This window comes from Triticum aestivum, chromosome 3B (genome assembly GCF_018294505.1).
Source record: "Triticum aestivum cultivar Chinese Spring chromosome 3B, IWGSC CS RefSeq v2.1, whole genome shotgun sequence".
Classification (NCBI taxonomy): Eukaryota; Viridiplantae; Streptophyta; class Magnoliopsida; order Poales; family Poaceae; genus Triticum; species Triticum aestivum.
The window spans coordinates 630116372-630131861 of record NC_057801.1 but is presented as its reverse complement, the minus strand read 5'-3'; positions in this window follow the sequence as shown (position 1 = coordinate 630131861).

Genomic DNA, 15490 nt, shown 5'->3' with positions numbered 1-15490 from the left:
AGCTGCCCACCTGCCTTTTTATTATTTTTATAATCTGCCAGTTATCCTGGCTATAAATTCTATCCATCTGTGTTGGTGCGTGGCTCAGTCTCCTCCTCCTTTTTATTCCTTCCTCCAAAGATCGAATCTAGGATCCTCTCTCTTTTCTCTGTTTTTTCTTGTTTTTGCCTATGGTGCCCATGGAGGATTGTTCATGCGGGTGCCTTGCAATGATGGTGCCCATGGTTGACGCTTGTGTGTACGAATCTGGTGTGGAGCTCACCCACAGTCGGTGCCGTGAGCAACTTGCATCACTGCTAACCACCAACCGTGGGTTTCTTGCTCCCTATGTTTGTCGCCTGACGGCTAGAGACTTGGAGGAATCATGGGTATGTGTTTCCTATTTTTTTGTTTTCTTCTTTGTAGGTCTCATTTTGAATCCCATGGACTGAATCCATATGTTCATCAGTTATTTTAGATTTATAAATAGGTAGGTCTAGAATTCTTATTTGGTTTTCTCAGTAGTTAACAATAGGGGATTCCTATGTATATTTTCTCAGTAGTTAACTGTATTTATTCCTTTATATATTTCTTATTCGGTTTTGTCAGAAGTTAACTGTAGGGATTCCTATGTACATTTCTTTAGTTTTCTCAGTAAACAACAGCAGTTAGTTTTATGTTTTGGTTTGGTTTCATATCTTTTTCACTTGTTTTGTAACAGTTTCTACATCTGTGCACATATTCAATTATGTCACGTGTTTACTTTTTTTTTCCCATGCCCATTGCAGAAAATGACATCTAGAATCGGGATTGTTGCTCCTAGTTCGGGGGTACTAAATATGGAGACGGCACACAAGAACAACTATAAGTTGATGGAAGTTGCCTATCACATTGACTTTGATGGTCGCATCAACCTAACTATTGGGTGGAAGGAGTTTGTGGCAGAGTCTAGAATTGAGAAAGGAGATGTGGTTATGGTGATGTTCTTCAGGGAAATGGCTCTCTAAGATTCCAGATTTGTGTGTTGTAGGTTTTAATGTGGCAAATGAGGTCATTTGTGAGATTTATCTATGTTTGATTATGTTGCAGGATTTTTAAAATAATTTGTATGAGATGGTTGAACTCGAGGTTTTACCATATGGTTTGGAAGAATTTGCTCATATTTTAATGTATGAGTTATTTTTTTAATGTAATGGTTCCTTTTTTTGGTCAAGCGCAATGGTTATATTTATTTATATTCTTTATTTGTGACTAGCACCTATAGTTGAACTGATATACATTCTTTGTTTTTACTCCCATATTTTCATGTAGATATCTCGAACACGAAATTACATGCTGATGATGGATGTAGCACCCCTTGTGGGGAGTTCGTTGAACTTGCATGTTGTTAACGATAGTACTGAAGTACTTTGGATGACAAGGCCCAATCGCATTCGTTGGTTGCAGAACATTTTTTTCCTAATACAGATGAGAATTTAGAGCACAATTTGTTTTTCTAGTTGACTCCTGATAGTTCTAGTAAGTTTTTTAAATAAGCAATTTAATCTTTATGCACAGTACAATTTTTATTTGAACTTTTTGAATTTTAGTATTTAAACTATATAAAAATTCATTTCTGAAAATTTTATAACAGTTTGCTACATTGAAATTTAGTAATTCAACTTTTTTTATATATTTTTAAAATATATATATATATATATTCTTTGTATAATATTTTAATTTTTACAACGAACATGTGTTTGAACTTTACTATATTTTGTATTTTGAACTTATTTCTTTATGTGGTTCATTTTTAAATTTATCTGTATTTGTTCCTTTGATGGGTCATGTTGTATTCGTGGGAATTTGTAACGGGTCGTTATGTTATATTGGGCCGTCCCCCAGAGCCATTGTTTTCGGCCCAAATAGGTCGTTCCCGCACGGCTGTGCAGTGCTACGTGCGCGTGCGCTATGAGTTTAGTCCCACCTCGCTAGCCGAGGGGGCTCTCGACCTGTTTATAAGCGCTGCCGAGGCTTAGGGGTCGAACTCACATGAATACTTACAGAGCGCTTATAAATGGTGCTCGCTTTATGTCATGACCTATGGGCCCTGGTAGGTTGGCCCGCACAGTCTGGTTTGCATTGGATTCACCAATGGTTCATTGTTGGCTTGTGTCCAAGTATCCTTCTGCGTAGGGCCGGCCCCTTGGTCGGTCAATGTTTTTGTTTAAAACTAGTACTTCACTTTGTCCCTTTTTTGTTGTGATTTTTTCAATCTAAAACTAGTACTTCACTTTGTCAAGTAAAGCAGACTGATGCTTCTTAGCATTTTGTCTCCAGTTTTTATGATTTTTCTTATTTTTCCTGATAGAAGCATCATTTTTATAAGTACTGAATGTTCTGCTCGGCTTGAACTGACATTTTTTAAAGCCAGGAACGAGCCATAGCAGACGACGACGCACTGTGCCGCGGCGTCGCATGCGGAGGCGAGTCTGTAACATGACTTGCCCCATTATCTATCTTTAGGGGGGAAACTAGCACCACACCGAGGAGCATAGTCATACTAATACATCTTTCTTGTTTGGACTGATGAACGATAGTGTTAGAACCAAGCGGCATCGCACCGAGGGCCATAGTCATACTGACACATCTTTCTTGTTTGGACCGATGAACAGCAGCATCAGAACCAAACGGTGAAGGCACAACCCCATTATCTATCTTCAGGGGGGTGCGTGCATGGGTTGGGGAACAAAATAACCGCACCGTGCCTATCAAAAGAGCGCACTGCCGCATTAGCGCGAGGCCGGGTCGGGGGGAGGGACTCCCCTCACCCCAAGTGAGGTCGAGCCAGGAATGAGCTGTAGAAGGCGACTATGCGGCATGCCACAACGTCGCATGCGGAGGTGAGTCTGTAACATGACTTGCCCCATTATATATCTTTAGGGGAAAACTAGCACCGCGTCGAGGGGCATAGTCGTACTGACACATCTTTCTTGTTTGAACTCCAAGGAAAGCTCTGTGGGCTGTGTTGGTTCCTTTCCTCTGCCCTTGACTCCCCTCACGTCCCCTCTTCTACTGTTATTTATGTATTCTAAGTTGTTGCTCTCCTGTTGTCTCAGACTGGATTCGCTAGGGGAAGCTTTGTTTGTTTGGTTTTTTCGGCGAGTAGCGCACGGGTCTCAGACTAGATTCGGTGGCAGAGTTTTTGTTTGGTGGTAAGAGTTTTGCTTGTTTGGCATGCTTCATTTCTAAAATTGGTAAGAACCCTAAGATTTGCTCACGTCTCTTGGAGTTCTTGTTCGGCAGTTTTTAGGTTTGTAGATCTCGATGGGTACGTCACTGAGTCCGGATAATGTGGACGCAGTTAATTCGTTGTGTTGAAACTTTTCTTTTGTTTGGTTGTTGATGTTTTATCAGATCTAATGCATAACAGGTTTTCAGTAGTATAGGTGTTGTCATATGGACATTACAAGTTGTATGGATTTTGATAGTTGTTGATTTTTGCCCTAGAATGTGTGGTACGTCTAGTTTTTAGGTCGTTTTAACCTCCATATAGGTTGAAGTACTGATGATCATGTGTAGTTTAAACTGGTTTAGTGACATCTGAATAGTTTGTAGCAGTTTGAGAGGAGCTACTAGGATGTTGAAACGGTTGACATTTTGAACTTTGGTGTGCGAGTTGTGGTGTTATATTATTTATTGTTTGTTGTCACGTTCATGAACTGACGTGTTGTCATGTTTGTGCACTAGTAGGGTTGATATAATTGAACTGAGTGCTTGTTCATGTATTTTCATACTTTTATTTTTTTGCTGATTATTATGTTGTTGCAGATGTTGGAGTGCCAGTACCTCCTAATTCTGAGAAAATCAGACCCCCTTCAAGATCTTGTGAATGCTATTTTTGAGATATCAAATCCTCTAGAAGAACTTGCGAGTGTTGCTGGTGTTTCTCTTTTATTTGCTATTTTTTGATAGCCTTGCATACATAAATGTGTTTAGTTACCTTAGTTGTTCCTTTTGTTTGTGTGTGTCACTATGCATCTTATTTATTTGTCTATGCAATGTTGATTGTTTTTGATTTATTTTTGTGTGCTTATGTTTTTGGTTTATGTTGTGGATGATATGCTTTTAGTTCTCTGTTACTCAGTCTCAAAGTGTGGATGGTACTCAGCCTGTTACTTAGGTTGAGGATGTTCCTATGCAGTTATAGCTGGAGGACGAAAGGATAAGAAAGAAGTAGAGTGATTTTCTAAAGAGAAAGGAGTTGGAATGGCGTCAAAAGGCTCCTTTGTGCATCCAAGCGTGAAGGATGTTGCACAAGCTGGAAATGATGAAGGTAGTGTCGAGGCTCTTGCAACTGGTCATGCTGGGTCTCATGGAACTAACATGCCTATCAAGACGAACTTGTTGCAAACTCGGTTGAATCAAGTGTTTCCTTGTGATGCAGCCAAGGCAAGGAGAACTATTTTGAAGAGGAAGATGGCGGATCCAAATCTTGAAGGCACATAGAGGCGTAGCCCACGTGTGAGAGTTGCTTCCCAAATCGGTGAGAACAAAGCTGATGCGGATAGTTTGATGTCAAGATTGGTCTAAGCACACTTGGTGGCTGCCCTGTTCGCCGGTGTCCACGAGTTTTGGCAAATAAGAAGCCTTCTTCGTATCCACTTTTGAAGCGCTCTTCATTGAAGGAAAATAATAAGCGCAAAGTTCCTCCTACAAAGGTGAACAAAGGTGTGAAGAAGCATGCTCGTGTCGAGGCTGAAGATCCTACATTTGAGGGAGATGATATCACTACAAAAAAAAGACACATCCGTGACATTTTGGGCCGAATGATTTTTTTTCCTGTCATGCTTATGACACTTCTATGATGATAATTATGACAAAACCCGGTATCATCATAGATGTGGTGGGCTCCTACTTCTATGACAATAAATCATGACAGTAAATGTGCTTTTCGTCCTAGGCGGGCGGGAGACGCACCGGCATGACATTCTTTGGGCTGTCCATGACAGAAAAAATCATGGTAGAAGCGAGGGCGAAGAAAATTTGGGTTAGTTCCTGGTTACGGTGGGTGGTCGGGGTCGAGCGATGCATGGAGGTTTGCGCATTTCTCTGGTATGCGTGTGTGTGTGTGTGTGTGTGTGTGTGTGTGTGTGTGTGTGTGTGTGTGTGTGTGTGTGTGAGGCATTGCGCTCTAACTGAACCCGAGCGAGGCGTTAGGCTCTAACTAAATCCGAGCGAGGCGTTGGGCTCTAACTGAACCCCTGAACCCGAGCGATTGCACTAGCTATGTTACTAGACCCCGATTGATCCCTTGTTGTTAACTGAACCCAAGTGATTCCTTCGCTACTGCTGCTAACTGAAGCAGATCGAAGCTGCCTCTTAATGAACAGTTCCTGGTGGGGGTTGGATGAATAGTTCTTGGTGGGGGTTGGATGAACAGGATCTCGTGGTAGTAGTAGAGGCTGTTGCTGCTGGATGACCAGGACCCCGATGGAGGTGGGGGTGGATGAATAGTAGCCGGTGGAGGAACCCCGTGGAGGGCTGGTTGAACAGGACCTCGTGGAGGGGCTGGTTGAACAGGACCCTGTGGAGGGCTGGTTGAACAATAGCCAGTGAAGGCTGGATGAACAGGACCCCGTGAAGGGCTGGATGAATAGGCCCCCGTGGATGAACAGTACCTGGTGGAGGCTGGAGGAAGTAGATGGTGGATGAACAGTAGCAGGTGGAGGCTGGAGGAAGTTGAAGGTGGATAACCAATAGTCTGTGGAGTCCCGTTTTGCGGTATGCCACACCCCTCCCGATGAATGGGATCCCGATTCAATCGTAGGCACTCCAACACAAGTCCGTTTCCTTTGTTTTGCGCTATGCCACACCCCTCCCGATCAACAGGACCCCGTTTCGATCGTAGGAGCTCGAACAGAAGTCCGTTTCCACCATTTTACGATACGCCAGACCCTTATTGATGAATAGGACCCTGTTTCGACCGTACGCGGTCAAACAGAAGGCATGTTTCCTGTTCTGGGGTACGCCAAGCCTCGGTTCGGCTGTACCTTCCAACCCGGTTGGCTCCCGATGAACAGGACGTGTTCCGACCCAGTGGCTTCACTCCCGATGAACAGGACGCATTTTGATCGAGTCACTTGGCTCTCGGTGAAGACAACGTTGTTTCCTCTGTTCCAACCCAGCTGGTTAGCTACCAATGAACAGGAAGACGTCGCTGTCATCCGTTGCCTCTCTGTGTACACGAGCCCTGGCCATACGTATGCGCGAGTGCGTGTTCGACACCCCGCCCGTATGTACATATGTAGCCATATTTACTATTGCAGCATGGGCATACGTACGTGTACACAATATAGACGGGACTGCGTGACATGCTACATCGGCGCCTCTACTTCAACACATGTCGCTCCTTACTCGGCCACGATACGTCGCTGCAGAGAGACCGATCGACCGCTACGTACATACACATTCACGCCCGGATAGATAATGCTACCTTCGCTTCAACCTGGTGGGTCCCAGCTGTCAGGAGGTAAGAAGGCAGTTCCTTCCATGCGAAGATAAAGCCGGTGGGTCCCAGCTGTCAGGGGGAATGTTTTTTTTGCGAAATACAGAGGCCCTTCTGGTAGGTCCTAGGTGTCAGGTGGAGGAATCATTATTTTGCGCGTAATATGGAGGCACTTCCTTGCGTGCGGCCATGGACCCTGTCAGCCTCTCCACTTACAGTCCTCTTCTGATGGTTGTCATTCGTTTACCGCGTTGACGATGTCGTACCGCCCAAGAGCACCAAGGTGGTGGACGACGGCGCGACCTAGGAAGGGAACGACCCGGAGCGAGGGAATATGCAGTAGTGGATGCCCACGCGGAGGGGAGTATGAGGGTTGACTGCTTCGGCTGCGGTTTGAGGCTGCCGTCTCCGGAGAATAATAGGGGGTGTGGGTGAGTAGAGGGAAGGCCTGGCCAGCGGTGGGAGTAGGGTGGGGCGGTGAGGCATGTGTGGCAGCACAGTCACCCACGGGAGGCAGGAGCAGGCGGCACGGTCGGTGCTGGTTTGAGCGGCAGGAGCAAGAAGACCAGAGGTTGAAGAAGCATGATAACCGTTGAATGGACACCATATGCACCACAGCTAGAATCGTTTATATTGACTAAGTTGAAAAAGCCCTGTGTCCGTGTCAACTTAGTAGGCCCACAAGTCAGACTCCAAATATGGTGGGACCGACCTAGCAGCGGGCTATTCATTATTTTTGTGCGTAATAGCTGGTGGATCCGAGCTGTCGACGGGGGAATGTTTTTTTCACAAAATACAGTGGCCCTTTCGGTGGGTCCCAGCTGTCCGGAGCAGGAATCATTATTTTGCGCGTAATAAGGAGGCACTTCCTACACGCAAAAAAGGAGGCAGTTCCTAGTGTGTGGCCATGGACTCAGCTGTTAGCCTCCACATGTACAGTCCTCTTTCGATGGATGTCGTTCGTTGACCACGCCGTGCCGAGAGCACCAAGGCGGTGGACGAGGGCGAGGCCAAGTAAGGGAATGATCCAGAGCCAAGTTGTTTCCCACGCGAAGTAGGTATGAGGGTTTACTTGTTCGGTCGCAGTGTGAGGATGTCGTCGCCGGAGAATAATAGGAGGTGTGGGTGAGTAAAGGGATAGCCAGGCCAGGGATGCGAGTAAGCTGGGGCCGTGAGGCCTGTCCGGCAACACAGCCGACCATGGGAGGCGGGAGCAGACGGTTCCGCCGATGCTGGTTTGGGCGGCTGGAGTAGCAAGGTCACAAACTCAAGAAGCACGATTGCCGTTAGATTGACATCTAACGGTCTCACATTGGTAGAGTCAATTGTTGACTAAGTTTTTTTTTTGAGAAACCTTGTGTATGCACGAACTTAGTAGGCCTACAAGTCAGCCTCCAAATCCATGGCAGACAACATAGAGCCCATTTGCTATTTTTTTAATAATTTGCAGCCCATTTGCTAATTCTTGAGGAATTGATTCCAGCCCATTTTCTGCCTAGGACCGCGGTCAAAAAGTTCAACCTTATTTTGCATATTTTGGTGGAGACTGAACTGTTTTAACCCAGAAATGATAAACATTTTTTGCCAAAAAATATCGTTTTGTTTTTCTAAGCTAATAAGATATGGGACACTTGAGTTGGTTTAAGGGAAAACCAGTGGTAAGAAATTCAGCACTGGGAGGGAAAATAACAAAAAAATAAGGATGTAAAGATGAAAAGGGAACTTTATGTATTTCAGTATAATAATACGTGTATAAGAACTAGTAAAACTATAGGCAGAGATTAGAAAACGGAAGTAGGACATGGCGTTTCAAGAGGAAAATAGAACTGGGTTGTGTGTTTGATTCAGTAAAAAAACTGCCTGCGTATGTTCTAAGACAAAATATAACTAAGGCTGGCGGGCCAGAGCCCAATAGATACCTGCTGGATCTTTGTGCCCCGTTGTCGTCGTGGGCTGGGCCTGTTAAATACAAAACCAAGCCTGGGCAGTCTATAGCCCAGTTGAAAATTGCTCGGCCTGAAAAAACAATATACCTGTTGGATCCTAGTTATCAATTTGTACTTGCACAATTCTCTCATTTATTACTATGTTGAAGACTTTATGGGTTTCACCATCTCATATGTCAGCATTATTTTTCCATCATGATAATAAGTGCATGCACTTGCTTGCGTACGGCCATGGGCCTGCTGGTTCCGTACGGTTAGGCTCCAGCCGTCTTGTGGTTCCACGGACGAATTTCATGCAAATCAGATGGTTTTCAGTGAAAGCGGACTAAATTCATTGCATTTTACATATTTATTTTCATTGTGGAATATTTTACATATTTCAACTGATAATAACGGACTAGGCCTTTTTTAGTCAATGAGAGGCGCTTCACGATCGAGGTCGCGACACTTAATTGTTCTGGAAGGCCCAAATCCATCGCTCCTCTCTTTTAACAATTTATAGCTGGGCTTGGCATGCCACAGCCCAGTTCCGACATGCTGCGTCCAACTATCAGCCTTTGAAACCAGATGGATCCCCTGCGTACTTCGAAGATGTAAAATTTTTGGAGAACTAGGAATTCGAACGGCAGGTGCTTATGCTACCCATCAAATAAAAATCGGGTGCCTGAAAATTCGTTTCGAAACAAATGATTCAGCTTTATATCCACGTCGACCCTCGACATGATGGTTGGAAGCAAATGCCAAGTTCATACCAAAAGATCCTTAAGAGCAATACCAACTTGAAGACGACCAAGTAGTACAAGTACCAATACCAAACTAACTTATAATCTTTTTAGTCCTGGCCATAGTGTTCGTCTAGTAGAAAATCTTGCAGAGGACCAGCTCCCACTCCTTCTCTTCCTCCAGGTCCCCTAGGTGGTACTGGTGCATCATCCAGTTGGTCCTCTGCTGGTCGAAGTTCTTGTTGGTATGCAGCACTTTTTGCTGCCCGTTTTCCGGCCGTTGACCATCACCGGAAAGGTATTGCCGGTCTTGTGCCACATCGCATGCATGCCGCACTTCGACTATATCTTGTGACGCATCTGCGTGCCCCTTTTGCATGCCCTGAAGTTGCGCTGGAAGAAATGTTTGCTTTTGCCACTTTGTGTGATACCTACAGTATTGTCGAATACAGATTTTAGTGTACGTAGTTGGCATTTTTCATAACATCTTTGGCATGTTGCAGTCACTTGTTTCACTTTTTATTAACTTTTAAATTGTAATTGCTTCACTAGGTCTGCGTCTAAAAAGAAAAATAGAGCTATAAACAAAGCAATATGTTTGTGCAAGTAGACAGCCGATCGGTGTCTCACCTGGAAGTTTCTTAGGATGGGTGTAGCATATGCCGTGCTCGCTGTCGATGGTTGGTATGAACAAATCAATGAGAGGGTGAGATCTCGCATTGTCAGCACTCACTTTGGCATCAAGGTGCTCAATCAGCTCCTGATCTGTGGGATCGAACTTGACGCCAGCCGGCAGCACCGGTCAATCCTTCTTGGACATGCATCAGTTAACTCTAGTTAAATGGTACTCAATGTATGATCAATCGACTGTTTTAAGTAAATTATTAAAGATTTCGACAAATAAGTGATACTCCAAATCTGAAGTCCACAATATCCGAACAAACTAGGGTCTCGGCTTCATTGCTACATGTAGACTCTAAAGACTTGAAAACCCCCATAAAGATCAAAATCATAATACAGGGCGACGAGACGAATACTCACAGGAGCGGCCTCGCTGGTTCCTTCCTTCATCCGGCTAGTTTGAAGAGCATCCTTGTTGAGATTGATATTTTCAGCGTCTTCCTTTTGACTACTTGCAATGAAGTATAGAAACTCCAGTACCTCATCATTCATCATACCAAATGGATCGGAACAAGGCGGTGGCTGGGAGGCGGGGAGAAAAGGAGAGAATGGGAGAGTGATTTTGTAGAGAATGTGAGAGTGTTGTTGTAGTACGAGACATGTGAGCCGAACATGCCGTCGGGACTCTTGCGTCACCTCATGCGCAGCGTGTTGTCACGTCAATTCAATGTGAGGACATGATGAATAATTTGACCAACGTATACTAGTACTACTATTGTACTACTTACTAGTCATATTTAGTGTCACATTTTAACCATAGGTTTAACTAACAAAATGTCAATGCATGTCACCGAAAATTATACCTTTGGAAACTATGTTCAAATACAAATCAAACGATATAATTTTTTGTGACATGCATTAACATTTAGTTAGATAAATTTATGGTCAAAATTTGACACAAATTACGAAGGGGGCCAATAAACCAGGAGGGAGGTAGTAGTACGAGTGGCGCAATATACGCTATAGAGGACTAGTACAAATTTAGAAATGGAGTAAGAAGTTACAAGGCTGTGCGACGGACTTTGTAGGCTATATGACTAATACAAAATATAATTCCCATTGGACAACATTTTCACCAACAAGAATGAACTTGAAGCCTCTAAAGTTCCTAAATAAGCTTATTTAGGAACCATCCTCCTAACCTGTTTCTTTTCCCAAAGGGAGCAAGCGAGCGAGCTCTGGTCTGCCGCCGGCTGCTGTGCGCCCCCAGCCACCCCAACCACCTTCTCCAGGCGTCGCCGCCGCCGACGCTTGCCACCAGATGCAGCCAATCCCGGCCATGCCGCCGCCCCGCGCGTAGTACGCCAACACCGGCCGCCGCAGCCACACTCCACCACCAACCGCCAGCACGCACCATTCCTCGACCTACCCCGCTTCTACACGCAGTCTGCTGCGCGCGGCGCTCCTCCAGGTTCCTCCCTGGCTCCCCCACTTGCGTCGCAGGCCACAACCCCTCCTCCCTCCTGCATCCTGACGTGCGACAGTCTGCGGCGGGCTTCCTCTCCACGCCACTCCGACCACCAGATCCGCGCGAGCTCGCCCTTTAGCCATGGTTTTGGGCGTTGACTCTCGCCACTGTACCTTCCCGGCCCCATCGAAGCGAGGCGCCGCTGCCGTGGGGAGGTGGGTGGAGCGCACCCTTCTTTAGGCCCTTGGTGGGTGGCCTACTCCCTCTCCAGCGACATGGCCCTGTCCATCCCGGGCTCCAGCTCCAGTGACAGCTTCCCCATGTCGTCGTTCCAGTGGAGGCGCAGAAGCTTGTTCCGGTGGTGACTTCCTGCTTTTCAGTTAACTTCAGTAGCGCTAAAACTCTTTGCCTCCTTCAGTTAACTTGCTTTGCATGTCCTAGATGGATCTCGTCCTCGAGCAGTTCATGGTGTGGATCTCCGGCGGTTAGCTTTTGGGTTTCTTCTACTCCTTTGAATCAGCGTCTGTAGTTGGCAATTATTTGGGGGTTATCTGTAGCTAGCAGTTTGCTTGAACTGAATAAGGAGTTGACTGAGCCGGTCATTTCAGTTAGCTCAAACCGAAGAAAAGTAAGGTGTGTTGTCTATTTGGATACTTGGGTAGCCACTGAATTTTACTGTTGAGGACTAATATGCGTCAAGGCATGTAAACTGCAGCATTTACTGACGTGATGTGTATAGCTTACAAGGATACGTGTCTGTGTACTTGCATGTTCAGTTCTTACTTGCAAATAATGTTGTGTCAAGAGTCAAGACATCCCTGTCCGTTTTATTATTTTGGGGATCCAGTGAATATTATTTTTCCTGTTAGCAGTTAACTTCTGCTCCGTTGCGATGGGGATCGACGAGGTGCACGACCCCTGATGGGGATTTACTGGTGCAGCGACCTCCATACAGCTAGCTCAATTTCATGGATAAGTTAGCTTAGTTTCAAGGAGCAGTTTGCTTTACTAATATTTATGTAAAAAAGAAACAGAGACCACTACTCAATTAGCTCTTGCCCCCATGCTGCCAGTGGCACGATCCACGGTGCGCAGTTTGCCAATGCTCGGTTTCATGGAGCAGTTAGTTCAGGGACTGGCTGCAGTTATCTTGCGTTCAAAAATATTAAGTGATGTACACAACTATAATTTTGCCAAGCCCCTGCTTGTGTGAGGTACAAAAAATAGCAATCTAATGAGAGGGTTCAGTTTGTTTGCCAAGCCCTAATACATCACCAACGTATCTATAATTTTTTATTGTTCCATGCTATTATATTACCTGTTTTGGATGTTTATGAGCTTTACTTTACAATTTTATATTATTTTGGGTCTAACCTATTAACCAGAGGCCCAGCCCAAATTGTTGTTTTCTTGCCTATTTTAGTGTTTCGAAGAAAAGGAATATCAAACAGAGGCCAAACGGAATGAAACCTTCCGGAGAGTTATTTTTGGAACGGAAGCAATCCAGGAGACTTGGAGTGCACGTAAGGGAGGCAACAAGGAAGCCACGAGTCAGGAAGGCGCCCCCTCCACCCTCGTGGGCCCCTCATGGCTCCCCTGACCGATCTCCTTCGCCTATATATGTTCATATACCCTAAAAACATCGGGGAGCACAATAGATCGGGATTTCCGCTGCCGCAAGCCTCTGTGGCCACCAAAAACCTCTCGGGAACCCGTTCCGGCACCCTACCGGAGGGGGATCCCTCACCGGTGGCCATCTTCATCATCCCGGCGCTCTCCATGACGAGGGAGTAGTTCACCCTCGGGGCTGAGGGTATGTACCAGTAGCTATGTGTTTGATGTCTCTCTCTCTCTCATGTTCTTGAGGTGTTATGATCTTGATGTATCGCGAGCTTTGCTATTATAGTTGGATCTTATGATGTTTCTCCCCCTCTACTCTCTTGTAATGGATTGAGTTTTCCCTTTGAAGTTATCTTGTCGGATTGAGTCGTTAAGGATTTGAGAACACTTGATGTATGTCTTGCCATGCTTATCTTTGGTGACAATGGGATATTCACATGATCCACTTGATGTATGTTTTGGTGATCAACTTGCAGGTTCAATGAACTTATGCATAGGGGTTGGCACACGTTTTTGTCTTGACTCTCCGGTAGAAACTTTGGGGCACTCTTTGAAGTACTTTGTGTCGGTTAAATAGATGAATATGAGATTGTGTGATGCATATCGTATAATCATGCCCACGGATATTTGAGGTGACATTCGAATATCTAGGTGACATTAGGGTTTTGGTTGATTTGTGTTTTAAGGTGTTATTCTAGTACGAACTCTATGATAGATCGAACGGAAAGAGTAGCTTCGTGTTATTTTACTACGGACTCTTGAATAGATCGAGCAGAAAGGATAACTTTGAGGTGGTTCCGTAGCCTACCATAATCTCTTCGTTTGTTCTCTGCTATTAGTGACTTTGGAGTGACTCTTTGTTGCATGTTGAGGAATTGTTATATAATCTAATTATGTTATTATTGTTGAGAGAACTTGCACTAGTGAAAGTATGAACCCTAGGCCTTGTTTCCTAGCATTGCAATATTGTTTACGCTCACTTTTATCATTAGTTACCTTGCTGTTTTTATATTTTGAGATTACAAAAACATATATCTACCATCCATATTGCACTTGTATCACCATCTTTTCGCCGAACTAGTGCATCTATACAATTTACCATTATATTGGGTGTGTTGGGGAGACAAGAGACTCTTTGTTATTTGGTTGCAGGGTTGTTTGAGAGAGACCATCTTCATCCTACGTCTCCCACGGATTGATAAACCTTAGGTCATCCACTTGAGGGAAATTTTCTACTGTCCTACAAACCTCTGCACTTGGAGGCCCAACAACGTCTACAAGAAGAAGGTTGTATAGTAGACATCAAGCCCCTGCTTGCGTGAGGTACAAAAATATTTTTAATCCCGGTAGTTAACTCGGTGTTAAATGCCACAATACTTGGCAGTTAGCTATTTTACTCCCGGCCGTTGCTTGAACCAGGCAAAAAACAAAAACAAAAGTATTTTCAATCCTGACAGATAACTATCTCGACAGTTAGCTATTCCAGTCCGAGCAGTTAACTTGACTAGGGAAAAAATAGAAAAAAAGAATTAAAAACAAAAGAAGCAAAAAGTGTATTATCGGCCATTGCAGTTAGCTTGCTCATCGCGTGCAGTTAGGTATTTCATACCCACAGTTAGTGTGACCAATCAAAAAAGAAAGAAAAACATTTTCAGTCCCGCAGTTAACTTGGTGCGAACTGTTGCGATTCCTGGCAGTTAGCTATTTCACTCCCGAAAGTTAACTTGACCTGACGATAAATAGAAGAAAAAAAACAATTTCCTTCAGTCTCAGCAGTTAGCTTGTCAGCATATGTCAGTTAGCTATTCCGCGCGAGTAGTTAGTGTGTACTGTAGCAGTTCGGGGAAAAAATGTCGAAAATGATGTTGGTTTTTTGAAAACTTTTCTTAAACTATAGCAAATCCTAAAATGTGTTATATATGCCAAAGTTCGGGCTAATCGATACCTTTTTAACGGTATATCATACGCATCATTCCGACAAAAGCTTTGAAAATTTCTTTCACAAAAACATTGAAAACTCATTTGATGGATTTTCAGTTTTTTGAATTTTGTTTAAAAACCGGATCGATTTTGGGAAAACGACCAAAATGATTTTTTTGCTCCTTCTCAATGGGTATCCAATGGTATATAAGTTGCATCAATCCGATTAGCGGTTAAATAATTACCACCCAAAAACAGTGCGAAAAAACGATGCCAGAAAAAGTCCGCCCGGCAGTTAACTAGTATAGTTCGCACAGTTAGTTATCTGTTCTCGTGCAGTTAGGAATGGTTCCTGAATAGCTTATTCAGGAATGGATTGCAGAATAGCTGGGTATATATATACACACACATACACACGTAATCTGCTAATCCTACACTCCGGTCAGGGTAAACACATCCCTTGGCCGAACCCATCTAATCAAATTCCACCTGCTAGTATGTTAAAAAATATCCACCTGCTAGTAAACTTCCTTGCAAAAAAAAGTAATAGGATTAAATACCCAAGCATCTATTGCAGGCCAAGTTTTTGGCTTGAGATTCAGCCATTTGGTTGAAAGTGACCCTTGGTGAATTGGGTATGTGCCGCGTGGTATTATTTTGGTATCTGGCTGTGTAGAAATGAGTGGTGTACCTAGGTTTTGATTTGAAATTTTTTGAACGTGCTTAC